Source organism: Pristiophorus japonicus, unplaced genomic scaffold (genome assembly GCF_044704955.1).
Source record: "Pristiophorus japonicus isolate sPriJap1 unplaced genomic scaffold, sPriJap1.hap1 HAP1_SCAFFOLD_452, whole genome shotgun sequence".
Lineage (NCBI taxonomy): Eukaryota > Metazoa > Chordata > Chondrichthyes > Pristiophoridae > Pristiophorus > Pristiophorus japonicus.
In genome coordinates, this window is record NW_027254355.1 from 445,588 (window position 1) to 459,935 (window position 14,348).

The following is a 14,348-nucleotide window of genomic DNA, read 5'->3' on the forward strand; positions in this document are numbered from 1 at the left end:
TCCTTCCCACATTCTACCCGACGTAAACTAGAGGTGATCCAAAACACGGCTGCCCCCTGTCCTAACTCGCACCGAGTCCCACTCACCCATCACCCCCTGTGCTCACTGCCCCGTGTCCGAACTCTCACCGAGTTCTGCTCACCCATCACCTCCTGTGCTCACTGCCCCGTGTCCTAACTCGCACCCAGTCCCACTCACCCATCACCCCCTGTGCTCGCTGCCCCCGTATCTTAACTCGCACCCAGTCCCGCTCCCCCATCACCCCCTGTGCTCGCTGACCTACATTGGCTCCCGGTTAAGCACCACATCGATTTCAAAATTCTCATCCTTGTTATGAAATCCCTCCATGGCACATGGCCCTCCCTATCTCTGTAATCTCTTCCAGCCCCAACACCCCTCCCTATCTCTGTAACCTCCTCCAGCCCCTACACCCCTCCCTATCTCTGTAATCTCCTCCAGCCCCTCCACGCCTCCCTATCTCTGTAACCTCCTCCAGCTCCTACACCCCTCCCTATCTCTGTAATCTCCTCCAGCCCCTCCACGCCTCCCTATCTCTGTAATCACCTCCAGCCCCACAACCCCCCGAGATGTCTGCACTCCTCTAATTCTGCCCTCTGACCATCCCTGATTATAATCGCTCCATCATCGGCGGCCGTGCCTCCTGTTGCCTGGGCCCCAAGCTCTGGAACTCCCTCCCTAAACCTCTCCGCCCCGCTACCTCTCTTTTCTCCTTCAAGACATTCCTTAAAACCGACCTCTTGTCACCTGCCCGAAAATCTCCTTTTATGGCTCGGTGTCAAATTTTTATTGCATAAACCTCCTGTGGAGCACCTTGGGACGTTTCACTACGTTAAAGGCGCTATATAAATATACATTATTGTTGTTGGGAGGGGGCTGGGACCCATGGCTAGATTACCTGAGGCAGCGTCCTCTCTCTCATTCCTTCCCCTCACTCTCCCCTTCCCTCTCTCTAGCCGTCTCCCTCACTCTCTCCTTCCCTCTCTCACTCCTTCCCCTATCTCTCCCCTTCCCTCACTCTCTTTTCGAGCTCACTTTCCCTCTCTCTCGCTCCCCTTCACCCTCTCTCTCCCGTTCCTCTCTTCTCCCTCTCCCCTTCCCTCGCTATCTCTCCCCTTCAACCCCCTCTCTCCCGTTCCCCTCCCTCTCTCTCCCATTTTCCCTCTCTCTCACCCGTTCCCTCTCTCTTTTCTCCCCATTTTCTCCTCTTTCTCCCCTTCCCCCTCACGCTCCCCTTCCCCCTCACACTCCCCTTCTCCTCTCTCTCTCTCCTTCCCCGTCTCTCCCCTTCCCCTCTCTCTCCCCTTCCCTCACTCACTTCCCCCTTTTCCTTCCCTCCTGTCTCCCTCCTTTCCCTTTCCTTTCAGGTTCTCCCCCTCTCTCTCCCATTCCCCTCTCTGCCTTCAGATCTCTCTCATTCCTTCCCCCTCTCTCCCCTTAACATCTCTTTACCCTTCCTCCCTCCCTCTCCCCTGCCCTTCCCAGTCTCCCCTCCCCCCTCTCTCTCACTCCTTCCCCACTCTCTCCCCTTCCACCATCTCCTCCGCCCCGTCTTCCCATCCCCTTCCCCTCCCACTCTTTCCCCTCTCACTCTCTCCCACTCCATCCGCTCTCTTTCCCCCTTCCACACTCTCTCTCTCTCTCTCATCCCCTCCCTCTCTTTCCCCACCTCCCTCTCGACCTCGCTGTCTCCCCTTCCATCTCTCTCACTCCTTCCCCACTCTCTCTCTTTCCCCTCCCTCTCTTTCGCCTTCCCCGTCTCTCTCTCACTCCTACCCCTCACTCTCCCCTTCCCCGTCTCTCTCTCACTCCTTCCCCTCACTCTCCCCTTCCCCGTCTCACACTCACTCCTTCCCCTCACTCTCCCCTTCCCTCTCTCTCACTCCTTCCCCTCACTCTCCCCTTCCCTCTCTCTCACTCCTTCCCCTCACTCGCCCCTTCCCTCTCTCTCACTCCTTCCCCTCACTCTCCCCTTCCCTCTCTCTCACTCCTTCCCCTCACTCTCCACTTCCCTCTCTCTCACTCCTTCCCCTCACTCTCCCCTTCCCTCTCTCTCACTCCTTCCCCTCACTCTCCTCTTCACTCTCTCTCACTCCGTCCCCTCACTCGCCCCTTCCCTCTCTCTCACTCCTTCCCCTCACTCTCCCCTTCACTCTCTCTCACTCCTTCCCCTCTTCCCCTCACTCTCCCCTTCCCTCTCTATCACTCCTTCCCCTCACTCTCCCCTTCCCTCTCTCTCACTCCTTCCCCTCACTCTCCCCTTCCCTCTCTCTCACTCCTTCCCATCATTCACCCCTTCCATCTCTCTCACTCCTTCCCCTCACTCTCCCCTTCCCTCTCTCTCACTCCTTCCCGTCACTCACCCCTTCCCTCTCTCTCACTCCTTCCCCTCACTCTCCCCTTCCCTCTCTCTTCCTCTAATAGAGCCCCACCTAGTGGACTATCGATGTAATAACAACTACTGACACGCTCGTCTCTCTCTCCTTCTCTCTCTCTCTCTCTCTCCCCTTCCCACTCCCACTCTCTCCTTCCCTCTCCCTGTCCCTTTCCCCCGCTTTGTCCACTCCCCACTCTCCGCTCCTCTCTCTCCACTCACTCCTCAGTCTCTCTCCTCCCTCTCTCGCTCTCTCCTTTCCCTTCTGACTTTCCCCTTCCCCCGCTCAAACCCCTTCCGGCTCGAGAGACAGTGAGCGACAGAGAGAAAGTGATAGGGAGACAGAGAGAGAGAGAAAGAGAGAGAGAGACAGAGGGAGAGAGAAAGAGAGAGAGAGAGACAGAGAGAGAGCGACAGAGAGAGAGACCGAGAGACATAGAGAGAGACAGAGGGAGAGAGAGAGAGAGAGAGAGAGAGAGACAGAGAGATTGAGGCAGAGTGTGACTGAGTTGCCTTGGGATGTTTTACTACGTGAAAGACCCGATATATCGATGTTGAGAGGCGAATATTGAAGAGACTGAGGCAGGAGTCTCAGGGATGAGACACAATCTGAGCGTTTCACTGACCCCCCCCCCCCCTCATTCTTCAAACACACAGCACTAACTGGGGAATGACCCACCGCCCGAAGCAGGTGGATCCATAGCTCAGGGGTTAGAGCACTGGTCTAGTAAACTAGGGGTCGTGGGATTCAAATCTCACTGGTGCCTACTCAAAATTAGCTCAGTATTTAAATTCATCGTCAATTAACAACAGGTTTAATTATAAATATTAAACAACACTGAGACTGACCATCGAACAACAGCCTCCAAATCTTTCTCTGCCCTCCCCATCTACACAAACTGTTCTACATTTTTATATTGCTTTCCCCATATCTCACTCATTCTTTTCTCACTCCTTCCCCTCTCTCTCCTTCCTCCTCTATCTTCCCTCTCTCTCCCCTTCCCCTCCCTCTTCCTCCCTGCCTCACCTTCCCTCTCTCACTCCATCCACTCTCTCTCCCCTTCCCCCACTCCATTCCCTTCCCCACTCTCTTCCCTACCTCTCTCTCTCCCCCCCTTCCACACTCTCTCTCTCCATCACCTCCCTCTCTTTCCCCACCTCCCTCTCTCCCCTTCCCTCTCTCTCACTCCTTCCCCTCCTCTCTTTCCCCTTCCCTCTCTCTCTCTCACTCCTTCCCCTCGCTCTTTTCCCTGTCCCTCTCTTTCCTGCTCCTTCCCCTGTCTTTCCCAAAGTAGGTGACTCCATAGCTCAGGGGTTAGAGCGCTGGTCTTGTAAACCAGCAGTCGTGAGTTAAAATCTCACTGGGTCTTTATTTAGTATTTAGATAGCCGTCTCTCATTCTTCCCCCTTTTCACTCCTGAAAGGATGCAAAATTCACAAGAACCTCCTTACAGTGTTTAGGCTCATCCCCTTCTCCACTCTCCCACTCTATCCCCTTCCACACTCTCTCTCCCCTTCCCCACTTTGTCCCGTTCACCTCTCTCTCCCGTTCCCCTCTCTCTCACTCCTTCCCCACTCTCTCCCCACTCCCCTTCCCCACTCTCACCCTTTCCCTCTCTCTCCACTACCCATTTCCTCCGCTCTCTCCCCTTCCCCTCTCAGCCCTCCCTCTCCATCTCATTCCTGCCCCTTTCTTCCTCTCTCTCCCCTGCCCCTGATGTCTCCTCTTCCCCCTCTCTCTCACTCCTTCCCCACTCGCTCTCATCCCTTCCCCCTCTCTCTCACTCCTTCCACTCTCTCTTTTCCCTTCCCCTCTCTTTCCTGCTCCTTCCCGTATCTTTCCCAAAACAGGTGGCTCCATAGCTCAGCGGTTAGAGCACTGGTCTAACAAACCAGGGATCGTGAGTTCAGAATTCCCAGGGGCCGACTCAAAATTCACTGTCAATTAGGAAAAGCTTCGATTATAAATATTAACAAGGGATTTAATTATAAATATTAAACAGCTCCAGGACCGACCCTGAAACAGCAGGCTTTTGTCTCTCTTGCACTTTCTATCCATCCAAATCTCTCTCTGCATTTTCCCATTTGACATCTTTTCACCCCGCTCTCCCTTTCCCGCTATCTCGCTCTCCCCGTCTCTCACTCATGCCCCCCTCGCCACACCCTCTCTCCCCTCACTTTCAATCTTTTCCTGTCTCTCTCTCTCTTCCCTTCCCTCTCTCACTCCTTCCCCTCACTCTATCCATCCCCTCCCCGCCCTTCCATCCCCTTTCCCCTGTCTCTCACTTCTTCCTACATTCTACGCGACGTAAACTAGAGGTGATCTAAAATTCGGCTGCCCCCGTGTCCTAACTCGCATCGAGTCCCGCTCACCCATCACCCGCTGTGCTCGCTGACCCCGGTGTCCTAACTCGCACCGAGTCCCGCTCACCCATCACCCCTTGTGCTCGCTGCCCCGTGTCCTAACTCGCACCCAGTCCCGCTCACCCATCACCCCCTGTACTCGCTGACCTACATTGGCTCCCGGTTAAGCACCACCTCGATTTCAAAATTCTCATCCTTGTTATGAAATCCCTCCATGGCCCATGGCCCTCCCTATCTCTGTAATCTCTTCCAGCCCCAACACCCCTCCCTATCTCTGTAACCTCCTCCAGCCCCTAAACCCCTCCCTATCTCTGTAACTTCCTCCAGCCCCTACACCCCTCCCTATCTCTGTAACCACCTCCAGCCCCACAACCCCCCGAGATGTCTGCACTCCTCTAATTCTGCCCTCTGACCATCCCTGATTATAATCGCTCCATCATCGGTGGCCGTGCCTTCTGTTGCCTGGGCCCCAAGCTCTGGAACTCCCTCCCTAAACCTCTCCGCCTCTCTACCTCTCTTTCCTCCTTCAAGACCGACCTCTTGTCACCTGCCCGAATATCTCCTTTTATGGCTCGGTGTCAAATTTTTATCGCATAATCCTCCTGTGGAGCACCTTGGGACGTTTCACTACGTTAAAGGCGCTATATAAATATACATTATTGTTGTTGGGAGGGGGCTGGGACCCATGGCTGGATTACCTGAGGCAGCGTCCTCTCTCTCATTCCTTCCCCTCACTCTCCCCTTCCCTCTCTCTAGCCGCCTCCCTCACTCTCTCCTTCCCTCTCTCACTCCTTCCCCTATCTCTCCCCTTCCCTCACTCTCTTTTCGAGCTCACATTCCCCCTCTCTCGCTCCCCTTCACCCTCTCTCTCCCTTTCCTCCCTTCTCCCTCTCCACTTCCCTCGCTATCTCTCCCCTTCACCCCCTCTCTCCCGTTCCCCTCCCTCTCATTCCCCTTTCCCCTCTCTCTCATCCGTTCCCTCTCTCTTTTCTCCCCATTTTCTCCTCTCTCTCCCCTTCCCCCTCACGCTCCCCTTCCCCCTCACACTCCCCTTCTCCTCTCTCTCTCTCCTTCCCCGTCTCTCCCCTTCCCCTCTCTCTCCCCTTCCCTCACTCACTTCCCCATTTTCCTTCCCTCCTGTCTCCCTCCTTTCCCTTTCCTTTCAGGTTCTCCCCCTCTCTCTCCCATTCCCCTCTCTGCCTTCAGATCTCTCTCATTCCTTCCCCCTCTCTGCCCTTAACATCTCTTTACCCTTCCTCCCTCCCTCTCCCCTGCCCTTCCCAGTCTCCCCTCCCCCCTCTCTCTCACTCCTTCCCCACTCTCTCCCCTTCCACCATCTCCTCCGCCCCGTCTTCCCATCCCCTTCCCCTCCCACTCTTTCCCCTCTCACTCTCTCCCACTCCATCCGCTCTCTTTCCCCCTTCCACACTCTCTCTCTCTCTCTCATCCCCTCCCTCTCTTTCCCCACCTCCCTCTCGACCTCGCTGTCTCCCCTTCCATCTCTCTCACTCCTTCCCCACTCTCTCTCTTTCCCCTCCCTCTCTTTCGCCTTCCCCGTCTCTCTCTCGCTCCTACCCCTCACTCTCCCCTTCCCCGTCTCTCTCTCACTCCTTCCCCTCACTCTCCCCTTCCCCGTCTCACACTCACTCCTTCCCCTCACTCTCCCCTTCCCTCTCTCTCACTCCTTCCCCTCACTCTCCCCTTCCCTCTCTCTCACTCCTTCCCCTCACTCGCCCCTTCCCTCTCTCTCACTCCTTCCCCTCACTCTCCCCTTCCCTCTCTCTCACTCCTTCCCCTCACTCTCCACTTCCCTCTCTCTCACTCCTTCCCCTCACTCTCCCCTTCCCTCTCTCTCACTCCTTCCCCTCACTCTCCTCTTCACTCTCTCTCACTCCGTCCCCTCACTCGCCCCTTCCCTCTCTCTCACTCCTTCCCCTCACTCTCCCCTTCACTCTCTCTCACTCCTTCCCCTCACTCTCCCCTTCCCTCTCTATCACTCCTTCCCCTCACTCTCCCCTTCCCTCTCTCTCACTCCTTCCCCTCACTCTCCCCTTCCCTCTCTCTCACTCCTTCCCATCATTCACCCCTTCCATCTCTCTCACTCCTTCCCCTCACTCTCCCCTTCCCTCTCTCTCACTCCTTCCCGTCACTCACCCCTTCCCTCTCTCTCACTCCTTCCCCTCACTCTCCCCTTCCCTCTCTCTTCCTCTAATAGAGCCCCACCTAGTGGACTATCGATGTAATAACAACTACTGACACGCTCGTCTCTCTCTCCTTCTCTCTCTCTCTCTCTCTCCCCTTCCCACTCCCACTCTCTCCTTCCCTCTCCCTGTCCCTTTCCCCCGCTTTGTCCACTCCCCACTCTCCGCTCCTCTCTCTCCACTCACTCCTCAGTCTCTCTCCTCCCTCTCTCGCTCTCTCCTTTCCCTTCTGACTTTCCCCTTCCCCCGCTCAAACCCCTTCCGGCTCGAGAGACAGTGAGCGACAGAGAGAAAGTGATAGGGAGACAGAGAGAGAGAGAAAGAGAGAGAGAGACAGAGGGAGAGAGAAAGAGAGAGAGAGAGACAGAGAGAGAGCGACAGAGAGAGAGACCGAGAGACATAGAGAGAGACAGAGGGAGAGAGAGAGAGAGAGAGAGAGAGAGAGACAGAGAGATTGAGGCAGAGTGTGACTGAGTTGCCTTGGGATGTTTTACTACGTGAAAGACCCGATATATCGATGTTGAGAGGCGAATATTGAAGAGACTGAGGCAGGAGTCTCAGGGATGAGACACAATCTGAGCGTTTCACTGACCCCCACCCCCCCTCATTCTTCAAACACACAGCACTAACTGGGGAATGACCCACCGCCCGAAGCAGGTGGATCCATAGCTCAGGGGTTAGAGCACTGGTCTAGTAAACTAGGGGTCGTGGGATTCAAATCTCACTGGTGCCTACTCAAAATTAGCTCAGTATTTAAATTCATCGTCAATTAACAACAGGTTTAATTATAAATATTAAACAACACTGAGACTGACCATTGAACAACAGCCTCCAAATCTTTCTCTGCCCTCCCCATCTACACAAACTGTTCTACATTTTTATATTGCTTTCCCCATATCTCACTCATTCTTTTCTCACTCCTTCCCCTCTCTCTCCTTCCTCCTCTATCTTCCCTCTCTCTCCCCTTCCCCTCCCTCTTCCTCCCTGCCTCACCTTCCCTCTCTCACTCCATCCACTCTCTCTCCCCTTCCCCCACTCCATTCCCTTCCCCACTCTCTTCCCTTCCTCTCTCTCTCCCCCCCTTCCACACTCTCTCTCTCCATCACCTCCCTCTCTTTCCCCACCTCCCTCTCTCCCCTTCCCTCTCTCTCACTCCTTCCCCTCCTCTCTTTCCCCTTCCCTCTCTCTCTCTCACTCCTTCCCCTCGCTCTTTTCCCTGTCCCTCTCTTTCCTGCTCCTTCCCCTGTCTTTCCCAAAGTAGGTGACTCCATAGCTCAGGGGTTAGAGCGCTGGTCTTGTAAACCAGCAGTCGTGAGTTAAAATCTCACTGGGTCTTTATTTAGTATTTAGATAGCCGTCTCTCATTCTTCCCCCTTTTCACTCCTGAAAGGATGCAAAATTCACAAGAATCTCCTTACAGTGTTTAGGCTCATCCCCTTCTCCACTCTCCCACTCTATCCCCTTCCACACTCTCTCTCCCCTTCCCCACTTTGTCCCGTTCACCTCTCTCTCCCGTTCCCCTCTCTCTCACTCCTTCCCCACTCTCTCCCCACTCCCCTTCCCCACTCTCACCCTTTCCCTCTCTCTCCACTACCCATTTCCTCCGCTCTCTCCCCTTCCCCTCTCAGCCCTCCCTCTCCATCTCATTCCTGCCCCTTTCTTCCTCTCTCTCCCCTGCCCCTGATGTCTCCTCTTCCCCCTCTCTCTCACTCCTTCCCCACTCGCTCTCATCCCTTCCCCCTCTCTCTCACTCCTTCCACTCTCTCTTTTCCCTTCCCCTCTCTTTCCTGCTCCTTCCCGTATCTTTCCCAAAACAGCTGGCTCCATAGCTCAGCGGTTAGAGCACTGGTCTAACAAACCAGGGATCGTGAGTTCAGAATTCCCAGGGGCCGACTCAAAATTCACTGTCAATTAGGAAAAGCTTCGATTATAAATATTAACAAGGGATTTAATTATAAATATTAAACAGCTCCAGGACCGACCCTGAAACAGCAGGCTTTTGTCTCTCTTGCACTTTCTATCCATCCAAATCTCTCTCTGCATTTTCCCATTTGACATCTTTTCACCCCGCTCTCCCTTTCCCGCTATCTCGCTCTCCCCGTCTCTCACTCATGCCCCCCTCGCCACACCCTCTCTCCCCTCACTTTCAATCTTTTCCTGTCTCTCTCTCTCTTCCCTTCCCTCTCTCACTCCTTCCCCTCACTCTATCCATCCCCTCCCCGCCCTTCCATCCCCTTTCCCCTGTCTCTCACTTCTTCCTACATTCTACGCGACGTAAACTAGAGGTGATCTAAAATTCGGCTGCCCCCGTGTCCTAACTCGCATCGAGTCCCGCTCACCCATCACCCGCTGTGCTCGCTGACCCCGGTGTCCTAACTCGCACCGAGTCCCGCTCACCCATCACCCCTTGTGCTCGCTGCCCCGTGTCCTAACTCGCACCCAGTCCCGCTCACCCATCACCCCCTGTACTCGCTGACCTACATTGGCTCCCGGTTAAGCACCACCTCGATTTCAAAATTCTCATCCTTGTTATGAAATCCCTCCATGGCCCATGGCCCTCCCTATCTCTGTAATCTCTTCCAGCCCCAACACCCCTCCCTATCTCTGTAACCTCCTCCAGCCCCTAAACCCCTCCCTATCTCTGTAACTTCCTCCAGCCCCTACACCCCTCCCTATCTCTGTAACCACCTCCAGCCCCACAACCCCCCGAGATGTCTGCACTCCTCTAATTCTGCCCTCTGACCATCCCTGATTATAATCGCTCCATCATCGGTGGCCGTGCCTTCTGTTGCCTGGGCCCCAAGCTCTGGAACTCCCTCCCTAAACCTCTCCGCCTCTCTACCTCTCTTTCCTCCTTCAAGACCGACCTCTTGTCACCTGCCCGAATATCTCCTTTTATGGCTCGGTGTCAAATTTTTATCGCATAATCCTCCTGTGGAGAACCTTGGGACGTTTCACTACGTTAAAGGCGCTATATAAATATACATTATTGTTGTTGGGAGGGGGCTGGGACCCATGGCTGGATTACCTGAGGCAGCGTCCTCTCTCTCATTCCTTCCCCTCACTCTCCCCTTCCCTCTCTCTAGCCGCCTCCCTCACTCTCTCCTTCCCTCTCTCACTCCTTCCCCTATCTCTCCCCTTCCCTCACTCTCTTTTCGAGCTCACATTCCCCCTCTCTCGCTCCCCTTCACCCTCTCTCTCCCTTTCCTCCCTTCTCCCTCTCCACTTCCCTCGCTATCTCTCCCCTTCACCCCCTCTCTCCCGTTCCCCTCCCTCTCATTCCCCTTTCCCCTCTCTCTCATCCGTTCCCTCTCTCTTTTCTCCCCATTTTCTCCTCTCTCTCCCCTTCCCCCTCACACTCCCCTTCCCCCTCACACTCCCCTTCTCCTCTCTCTCTCTCCTTCCCCGTCTCTCCCATTCCCCTCTCTCTCCCCTTCCCTCGCTCACTTCCCCCTTTTCCTTCCCTCCTGTCTCCCTCCTTTCACTTTCCTTTCAGGTTCTCCCCCTCTCTCTCCCCTTCCCCTCTCTGCCCTCAGATCTCTCTCATTCCTTCCCCCTCTCTCCCCTTAACATCTCTTTACCCTTCCTCCTTCACTCTCCCCTGTCCTTCCCAGTCTCCCCTTCCCCCTCTCTCTCACTCCTTCCCCACTCTCTCCCCTTCCACTCTCTCCTCCGCCCCGTCTTCTCATCCCCTTCCCCTCCCACTCTTTCCCCTCTCACTCTCTCCCACTCCTTCCACTCTCTTTCCCCCCTTCCACATTCTCTGTCTCTCTCATCCCCTCCCTCTCTTTCCCCACCTCCCTCTCTTCCTCGCTGTCTCCCCTTCCATCTCTCTCACTCCTTCCCCACTCTGTCTCTTTCCCCTCCCTCTCTTTCGCCTTCCCCGTCTCTCTCTCACTCCTACCCCTCACTCTCCCCTTCCCCGTTTCTCTATCACTCCTTCCCCTCACTCTCCCCTTCCCCGTCTCACACTCACTCCTTCCCCTCACTCTCCCCTTCCCTCTCTCACTCCTTCCCCTCACGCTCCCCTTCCCTCTCTCTCACTCCTTCCCCTCACTCGCCCCTTCCCTCTCTCTCACTCCTTCCCCTCACTCTCCCCTTCCCTCTCTCTCACTCCTTCCCCTCACTCTCCCCTTCCCTCTCTCTCACTCCTTCCCCTCACTCTCCCCTTCCCTCTCTCTCACTTCTTCCCCTCACTCTCCCCTTCCCTCTCTCTCACTCCTTCCCCTCACTCTCCCCTTCCCTCTCTCTCACTCCTTCCCCTCACTCTCCCCTTCCCTCTCTCTCACTCCTTCCCCACACTCTCCCCTTCACTCTCTCTCACAACTTCCCCTCACTCTCCCCTTCCCTCTCTCTCACTCCTTCCCCTCACTCTCCCCTTCCCTCTCTCTCTCACTCCTTCCCCTCACTCTCCCCTTCCCTCTCTCTCATTCCTTCCTCTCACTCTCCCCTTCCCTCTCTCTCACTCCTTCCGCTCACTCTCCCCTTCCATCTCTCTCACTCCTTCCCCTCACTCTCCCCTTCCCTCTCTGTCACTCCTTCCCCTCACTCTCCCCTTCCCTCTCTCTCACTCCTTCCCCTCACTCTCCCCTTCCCTCTCTCTCACTCCTTCCCCTCACTCTCCCCATCCCTCTCTCTCACTCCTTCCCGTCACTCATCCCTTCCCTCTCTCTCACTCCTTGCCCTCACTCTCCCCATCCCTCTCTCTCACTCATTCCCGTCACTCACCCCTTCCCTCTCCCTCACTCTCCCCTTCCCTCTCTCTTCCTCTAATAGACCGCCACCTAGTGGACTATCGATGTAATAACAACTACTGACACGCTCCTCGATCTCTCCTTCTCTCTCTCTCTCTCTCCCCTTCCCACTCTCAATCTCTCCTTCTCTCTCCATGACCCTTTCCCCCGCTTTCTCCACTCCCCACACTCCGCTCCTCTCTCTCCACTCACTCCTCAGTCTCTCTCCTCGCTCTCTGCTTTCCCTTCTGACTTTCCCCTTCCCCCTCTCTAACCCCTTCCGGCTCGAGAGACAGTGAGCGACAGAGAGAAAGTGATAGAGAGACAGAGAGAGAGAGAAAGAGCGAGAGAGACAGAGAGAGAGACCGAGAGACATCGAGAGTGACAGAGGGAGAGAGAGAGAGAGAGACAGAGAGATTGAAGCAGAGTGTGACTGAGTTGCCTTGGGATGTTTTACTACGTGAAAGACCCGATATATTGAGAGGCGAATATTGAAGAGACAGAGGCAGGAGTGTGGGGGATGAGACACAATTTGAGCGTTTCACTGACCCCTCCTCATTCTTCAAACACACAGCACTAACTGGGGAATGACCCAGAGCTCAGTGCAGGTGGTTCCATAGCTCAGGGGTTAGAGCACTTGTCTTGTAAACAACGGGTCATTGGTTCAAATCTCATTGGTCCTTGCTCAAGATTAGTTCACTCTTTAAATTTACTGTCAGTTAACAAACGGTTTAATTATAAATAATAAACTAGTTCCTGGAACAACAGCCTGTCGTCTCTCTCTTCCCCATCACGACCCATTCTACATCTTTTTCTCGCTTTCACCGTCTCTCACTCATTCCCCTCTTTTCCTTTCCTATCCCTCCCCTCACCCTCTCCCCTTCTCCTATCTACTCTCATTCTTTTCTCACTCCTTCCCCTCTCTCTCCTTCCTCCTCTATCTTCCCGCTCTCTCCCCTTCCCCTCCCTCTTCCCCTCTCACTCCCCCCTTTCCGCTCTGCACCTCGCTCCTCTCTCTCACTCCTTCCCCTCCTACTCCCCTTCTCCTCCCTTTCTCCCCATTCCCCTCTCTCTTCCTCCCTGCCTAATCTTCCCACTCTTACTTCTTCCCCTCACTCTCCCCTTCCCTCTCTCTCACTCCTTCCCCTCACTCTCCCCTTCCCTCTCTCTCACTCCTTCCCCTCACTCTCCCCTTCCCTCTCTCTCACTCCTTCCCCTCACTCTCCCCTTCCCTCTCTCTCACTCCTTCCCCTTACTCTCCCCTTCCCTCTCTCTCACTCCTTCCCGTCACTCACCCCTTCCCTCTCTCTCACTCCTTCCCCTCACTCTCCCCTTCCCTCTCTCTTCCTCTAATAGAGCCCCACCTAGTGGACTATCGATGTAATAACAACTACTGACACTCTCCTCTCTCTCTCCTTCTCTCTCTCTCTCTCCCCTTCCCCCTCTCACTCTCTCCTTCCCTCTCCCTGTCCCTTTCCCCCGCTTTCTCCACTCCCCACTCGCCGCTCCTCTCTCTCCACTCACTCCTCAGTCTCTCTCCTCCCTCTCTCGCTCTCTTCTTTCCCTTCTGACTTTCCCCTTCCCCCTCTCTAACCCCTTCCTGCTCGAGAGACAGTGAGCGACAGAGAGAAAGTGATAGAGAGACAGAGGGAGAGAGAAAGAGAGAGAGAGACAGAGAGAGAGCGACAGAGAGAGAGACCGAGAGACATAGAGAGAGACAGAGGGAGAGAGAGAGAGAGAGAGACAGAGAGATTGAGGCAGAGTGTGACTGAGTTGCCTTGGGATGTTTTACTACGTGAAAGACCCGATATATCGATGTTGAGCGGCGAATATTGAAGAGACAGAGGCAGGAGTCTCAGGGATGAGACACAATCTGAGCGTTTCACTGAACCCCCCTCATTCTTCACACACACAGCACTAACGGGGGAATGACCCACAGCCGAGGGCAGATGGCTCCCTAGCTCAGGGGTTAGAGCACTGGTCTAGTAAACCAGGGGTCGTGGGTTCAAATCTCACTGGTGCCTGCTCAAAATTAGCTCAGTATTTCAATTCATCATCAATTAACAACGGGCTTAGTTATAAATATTAAACAGCACTGAGACTGACCATCGAACAACAGCCTCCAAATCTTTCTCTGCCCTCCCTATCGACACAGGCTGTTTTATATTGCTTTCCCCATCTCTCACTCATTCTTTTCTCACTCCTTCTCTCTCTCTCCTTCCTCCTCTATCTTCCCTTCCCCTCCCTCTTCCTCCCTGCCTCACCTTCCCTCTCTCACTCCATCCACTCTCTCTCCCCTTCCCCCACTCCCTTCCCTTCCCCACTCTGTTCCCTTCCTCTCTCTCTCCCCCCCTTCCACACTCTCTCTCTCTCCATCCCCTCCCTCTCTTTCCCCACCTCCCGCTCTCCCCTCTCTCTCACTCCTTCCCCTCCCTCTCTTTCCCCTTCCCTCTCTCTCTCTCTCCTTCCCCTCGCTCTTTTCCCTGTCCCTCTCTTTCCTGCTCCTTCCCCTGTCTTCCCCACAACAGGTGGCTCCATAGCTCAGGGGTTAGAGCGCTGGTCTTGTAAACTAGCGGTCATGAGTTCAAATCTCGCTGGGGCCTTGTTTAGTATTTAGATACCTGTCTCTCATTCTTCCCCTTTTCACTCCTGAAAGGA

General features: G+C 54.8%; 2 non-coding genes across 2 annotated transcripts; both read left to right on the forward strand.

Annotated features, from left to right (window-relative positions):
* Positions 1 to 13,641: 13,641 nt before the first annotated feature.
* On the forward strand, positions 13,642 to 13,714 carry trnat-agu (transfer RNA threonine (anticodon AGU)). Its single transcript has one exon. It is a non-coding gene; the product is annotated as a tRNA-Thr (tRNA).
* A 506-nt stretch (positions 13,715 to 14,220) lies between these two features.
* On the forward strand, positions 14,221 to 14,293 carry trnat-ugu (transfer RNA threonine (anticodon UGU)). Its single transcript has one exon. It is a non-coding gene; the product is annotated as a tRNA-Thr (tRNA).
* Positions 14,294 to 14,348: the final 55 nt, after the last annotated feature.